This window comes from Notamacropus eugenii, chromosome 5, assembly GCF_028372415.1.
Source record: "Notamacropus eugenii isolate mMacEug1 chromosome 5, mMacEug1.pri_v2, whole genome shotgun sequence".
NCBI lineage: Eukaryota > Metazoa > Chordata > Mammalia > Diprotodontia > Macropodidae > Notamacropus > Notamacropus eugenii.
Window position 1 is genome coordinate 90,739,631 of NC_092876.1, and position 6,489 is coordinate 90,746,119.

General features: G+C 38.8%; 2 pseudogenes; one reads left to right on the forward strand and one right to left on the reverse strand.

The window, feature by feature from the left end:
* The first annotated feature begins 448 nt into the window (after positions 1 to 448).
* On the forward strand, positions 449 to 1,698 carry LOC140507554 (UTP--glucose-1-phosphate uridylyltransferase pseudogene; annotated as a pseudogene).
* Positions 1,699 to 1,947: 249 nt separating this feature from the next.
* LOC140507555 (olfactory receptor 52B6-like) lies at positions 1,948 to 6,267 on the reverse strand (annotated as a pseudogene).
* Between the last annotated feature and the right edge of the window lie 222 nt (positions 6,268 to 6,489).

The window sequence follows — 6,489 nt, forward strand, 5'->3', positions numbered from 1 at the left end:
GTTGAATATTGGGATAACATTGGGATAGGAGTGGAGGTGAGTAAAGGGATAAAGACAACGACTGTGTTAAGAAAGTGATATGATTGGAATAGGGACAAGGGTATGGATTTTGCCTAGTATGTAATGGATGCTGAGATAGGGTACAGTTGAGTGGTGACAGAACTAGAGATTAGGATAGAGTTGGAGTTGGGGATAAATATGGGGTGTCTTACTTTGTGAAGTTGATAAACAAAGGAACAGATACTGAAAGGGGATTGAGCAAAGACCAGGGATGAAGCAGGCTTTTGAATTTGCACATAAGAAAAAGACTGGAGTGGAGAAGACAATATGCATGGGTTAGGAATCTAGTTCGGTGATGTCAAACTCAATGGAAATGGATCCTTGAAACCACATATTTACCCAGAAAACTGCAAATTACTTTCGTGTGAGATACCTGAAACCTGGCAGGATGAACTTACTCCCTGCAGATGTTGAGAAGTTTGGAGGAGAGGCAGATCCACGTAATCTTAGCAAAACAATATCTGAAAGTGGGGCTTCCCCGTTCCAAGAAGTGATATGGCAAAAGCAGGAATTATCAGTGGAGAAGAAACTAGAGAAATCGTATAACAAAATGAAGCTTAACATCCTAAAACTATCTTGAAGTATTTCAGAAGTCATTCCATAGATTCTTACAATAAAAGGGACCTTCTGTGCATTGGGGGAAAAATTCAGAAAGTTCCAAAGGATTAATTTCAGCCTTATGAAAAGATAAAAGTTTAGAGGCTTACTTGATGATATATCTTTTGTCCTGAATAATGTGGTGTTGGTACAAATTAATGGTGGTTTAGAAACTAGCAGGTGCAATAAAAATCCCTTATTGTTATGCAGAATGAAATTTGTTTTGGTGTCTAACATTTCAACAAATTAATTACTTGAAGAAAATATACAGTACGGATGTTCCTCTTCATTTGAGTAACTCTTTTTAACACTAATGAAGATATAGAAATAATACCTCATAAGTACAGTTAGTGTATGAAAATCTATTCTTTTTATCAAAGAAGGTACCAAAAGATCCGCCTTCCTCAAAGGAAAAGACAGAAAGTTGATATCTTCCAGATCATGATGATATTTTCACAAGTATTTACAAATCTGGCTTACTTGATACTCTTACAGAAGAGGGAAAGGAGTGAATTTTCATCTTCAATACAAATAATTTGAGTGCCACAGTGAATCTGTATATTCTTAACCATCTTATGAATCCACCCAGTGGAAAATGTTGCAAATTTGTCATGGAAGTAACAAACAAGGCAAGGGCAGGTGTAAAGGGTGGTACCCTCATAGAATTGAAATTGGTTGAAATCTTCCAAGTCCAAAAGGCACACATTGATGAATTCATGTCTATATCAAAATTCAAAATATTTAACAAAACAACCTGTGGATGTTTCTAGGAACAGTCAAGAGTCTTCAGGGGGAAAACGGCATTTATATGGAAATCATTGTTACTTCATACACCTTGAATGTGGGCCTATAGTTATTTAGTTGGAGATTGTGGTTGGAGCTCCCTTTAAAAGTTTCAAGAATTCTCTTGGTGTTGATACTCCCCAAAGCTATTTTTTGCCTGCTAAAATTATTTCAAATCTTGTACTTATGATGTTGAATCTCTACATCCTTAACAATGACTTACAAGAGAGTCTTCTAGTGTGCCCTTGGTTAAATTAGGAAGCTCTTTTACAAAGTTCACATTTTAAAAGTAAATATCACATTGATTCTCTGAATGAAAGTGCATGTTGGAAAAAAGGAAACCACAAATTAACATTACCTATGTCCTACTTTTATTTCTTTTTGTAAATATTTCATAATTACATGTTAATCTAGGCCAGACCTTATTTGCAGGAAACTTAGGCCCAGAAGTCACAAATTTGATAATCATGGTCAAGATGGATCTAGGTTTGTTGGCTTCAATCTTGATCACTTTCCTAACTGTAGAAACATTGAGACAACCACTTCCCAAATATTTTTGGCCTTTATAACATAAATGACAGGGTTGAGCATGGGTGGGACAGCAAGATAGAAGTTGACTAGGAGGATACGGACAAAATGGGGAATACTTTTCCTACCAAAGTGGTAGGCAAAGACAGAAAATGGAACAGGGATGTAGAAGAGTAGTATCACACAAATTTGAGACCCACTTGTTCCCAGTACTTTGTGCTAAACTTCATGTAAAGGAAGATAGAAGACAATGCATAGGTTGAATATATAGTATCTTGCAATAAGTATAATATCTGGACCTGTGGAGAGCAAGGTAGCAGCCAAATCATACCAGACATTGACAGAGACATCACGGCAGGACAACCAAACCAAGTCCATGGGTTCACAGAATGTATGTGAAATTATATTGGTCAGGGAATAGAGTAACCTTTGAGCAGGAAGATAGATGGGAACATAATGTAGAGACTGCGTGGAAGTGTGGTCCCAGTTATCTTTTTGAAGATGGTGGGAATAAGGATAGTGTTATGGGGTAAGGGGGAGCACATGACCATATAGTGATACAATGCATGGCCCATAAGATGGAAGAGTCAACCACAAACAAAAAGTGGATACACAACATTTGGGAGAGGTGTACATCAAAGGACATGGCTTGGGTCTTCAACCAGAAGATGGTCAGAGCCTTTGGCGTGGTGGAAGTAGAGAGTAGGACATCAGCAGTGGCCAGCATGGATAGGATGAGGTGGTACATGAATCCAGGAAGGCTCCCTGTGGGGAAAGTTTCCACTGATTAGGATGCTATCCCCTGCCAAGGCAGCCTCATAGATGATGCAGAAGGGGATAGAAAGAAAGATGTGCAAGTGCTAGAGACCAGAACTTCCAATGACAAGAGGCAGCAGAAGAAGGATTTAACTTCAGGTAGACTGATTGATTTCATACTCTTATTCTAGCACTCTATCCATGAAGACACATTGCCACCACTATTATTGATACTGTTATATCTTCCTAGACCATTGTGTTTGAAACCGCAGTCATCTTTGACTCTTGACTCTCCCTTCCTATACTCAATCATTACCTCATCTAAATAAACTATATCTTTCTATTTCCAAAGGAACAACATTTCTTTGCCTTGTCAAATCCTACCCATTGTCCAAGGCTGAAGTTTGTTTTACTCAGCCTAGGAAGCTTTTTCTGTTGATCCTTTCTCCTGCTTCATAATAAGTTGTGCTGTGCTATGTGCTATAAATACACCTAATTATTACCTTGTAATGTTTATTAGATGTGAGGTGGGTTCTCTACAAAGAAGAAGAAATGACTTTAGGTCAAACTGGGGACTAACACTGTAATTCTTTCCTCCTCAACATCTGACAGAGTACAGTACTGGGGTCAGGAAGACTCTTTCTGAGCTCAAATACTGCCTCAGAAAGTTAGCAGCTGAGTGATCTTAGGCAAGTCTCTTAACCTTGTTTCCCTTAGTTTCCTCATGTGTAAAATGTGTTTGATATAGAAATGGCAAAGTACTTCAATATCTTTGCCAAGAAATGTCTGAACAACTCAGTAGATCCTTATTGAATGAATAAGTTATGCATTCTCTGTCTGTCTCCGTGTCTCTCTGTCTCTCACTTTCTCTCTCTCTTTCTCTCTCTTTCTCACACACAAATGTATAACAGTACATTTACATACAGAGGTGCACATATTTAAACATATGCTTCCATCCATATGTATTTGAAAAGAAGTACAGGACAATTACAGAAAAAGACACTTGTATACCGTAATCCATAGATCCTTCCCAGGCTCCCCTAGCCTTGCTTAGACACGAACACCTATGTCCATGCTATTGACAGAACAGTGAATATTTTCCTCCTTCCAAGACCCCTGAACGCTGAGAAAAGTTTGTGCAAATACTAAGACATCTCCCTCACTTTTCTTGGTTCTCCGTTCTTGTTTTCATAAACAAACATTACTGCCTTCCTCATCTTCCATTCTCTGATCCACAAATCTCTAGACCTTCAATCCACCAGTATTCCACATAAATTCCAATGACCTATATACTCTAATGAACCAATTCCCTTTCCTCTATTTACCTGTTACCCCTTACCTATTCCTCCATTTCCAAACTCATCACTTCCAAGACTCCTACACCTCCAGCCCCCACCCTATCCAATTTCTGAACTACTATCCTGGGATCTTCCTAATTAATTTCTCATGATTCTTTGGTATTTTCTCCTTTCCTCTTTCTCTCAGTGCTACAATCCCTTTCCCCATTGTTTCCCTAAACCTTTCCTTCTCCAGCAGTGTCAGCAGAATGTCTCATCTCAGTCAGACATCTTTTCTACTTATATCAGACCACCTAGATTTGAATATTACCACTGAATTTTACAGACTGTGTGACCCTGGCTAAGTCAGTGATCTCTCTGGCCCTCAATTTTCTCATATATTAATTAGAGGATTTGTATTATATGATCTATAAGGTGTCTTCAAGCTCCTAATGCTATGGTCCGCTAATCCTCATATGTCCTCTTCTTTGTAGAGACCATGATCTGTCTACGACACCCTCTCCCAACTTTTCTGCCAAACCAAGATACCTCTCTTCCTTAATTAAATTAACCCAGGTGCTTGCCTTTGAGGAAGATTTTATAGATTCAGTTTCTTCTTTTAAGATCTCTCCTAACTGTCCATTAAGCATTTGATTCTCTACATACTTATTTTTCAGGTCAGGTTTCTGGCTTTAAGATACTCTACTTACTGTATCTTTTCTTCCCGGGACTAGATCCCAGACTCCTCCACCTTTTGGGTACTTTCACTTTCCCCATCTCCAGGACTCAGCATAGTGTGCTCTCTAATTCATATTCCACCTGGAATTTGATAGACTGTCTTGGGCCCAAAGTCAAATGGATAGATATTACATGTTACTTTTAGGTAAGGTATAGCAGTAATCACGCTGACCCAGCCAGGATGGCCTGCTAGCACAAGTTTTAGATCTGCTTTTCTGAAAGGAAAACAACTTTTGAGGGATCAACAATCTTGTTTAATTACATTCATCAACAGAGAAAATACAAGCAGAGAATTAAAAGCAAATAGACAGGGCTTATACTTTGTTGAACATAAGCAATACACACATCAAAGATCCACAGACAGATCCAGCTGTCTGATCATTACATACATGCCTAGTTACTAGAGAGAGACGAACCAACATCTAGACTTTCAAAGTCGGGTAGTCTGGGTAGGTCCTTAACGGGTAACAAGGTTCTCATCCAGCACATGAACCTTCTTCCAAAGTTTAAAGTCCCAAAGCAAAATGTCACCTCAGAGTATATATACAATTTTCAGATCCCTAGGGCATCAGGACCTTTATAGCCCAGTGCCTCTTTAGAAATTAGCAAAAGACATGAGTCTTCCTACAAAACAATCTGGGCAAATGCATTAATGGGCAGTGGAGGGAGAAGATCTTTAACTCACTCACATAACTGACATTGCAGAAGAATGACCCTGCCAGAAAATCTCAATCCCACCAACCACTTTTCTCCATTATTCATTTTTTTCTTATCTTGTAGGAATTCCAGAGAGTTCTGGAATACGTAGTATGAACCTTTGTCCCTGGCCTTTCCACTTTGTCCTTTGAAGCCCCCTTCCAGGACACTGATCAGACCATTTATTTTTCCTGTTCTCCATTCATTCTTCCTCTCCTCTCACCTCTCTTGTACCTGTCATCAAACATCCTTCTCTTTCTCTCTGTATTTTCTTACCGCTCTGTCCTACTTGTTGATAGACTTGAACTATGTGACAAAAGAAACTATGTAACAAAACAGCATGCTGATTGATGGTCGGGGTAGATAGCAATCCATGTGAAAAAAGAACTAGAGGTTTCCATAAAGGAGCAGCCACAAGTGTAGTTGATATTTCCATTAGTTCATAGGATCACAGACCTAGAGCTGAAAAGGACCTTTGAAGCCTTCTGCTCCAAGGCCTTATTTTACGGATGAGGAAGCTGAAGCCCAATAAGGGTAATTGCCTTCGTATTGTGATACATATAATAAATAACAGGGACAGAACTTGCATCCAAGTCCCTTGACACTAAAGTTACTGCATCTTTTGCTGTTCTAGGTCTTCGGTATCAATTTACTGAAAGCTCAACATTTGCCAACAAGGAAACATGGCACCTATTAGTTAACTTATCTTTTTCTATTTAAATTAAAAGCTAACTTTGAATAACATATATAGAAGATGTGGAACCTGGTCAAAATATTTAACTCCTCTGACCTTCAGTGTCCTCATCTGTAAAATGAGAGGGCTTGAATTCATGATCGTTTGGTCACTGCTTGCTATGGACCATGATCCAGTTATGATCCCCAAATGCTGTAGACCTTGGAGGGAAATGAAACATTCATACAAATATGGGAATACCAAATGCTTCTTTAGTTTTTAAGCTACTGCTTTATTTGTGGCCCTCAATCTCAATGTTTTCACATTTGCAGTAACAGCATTGGCAAGGGACTTCAAGGCAGAGAATCTTGAAAGAATGGA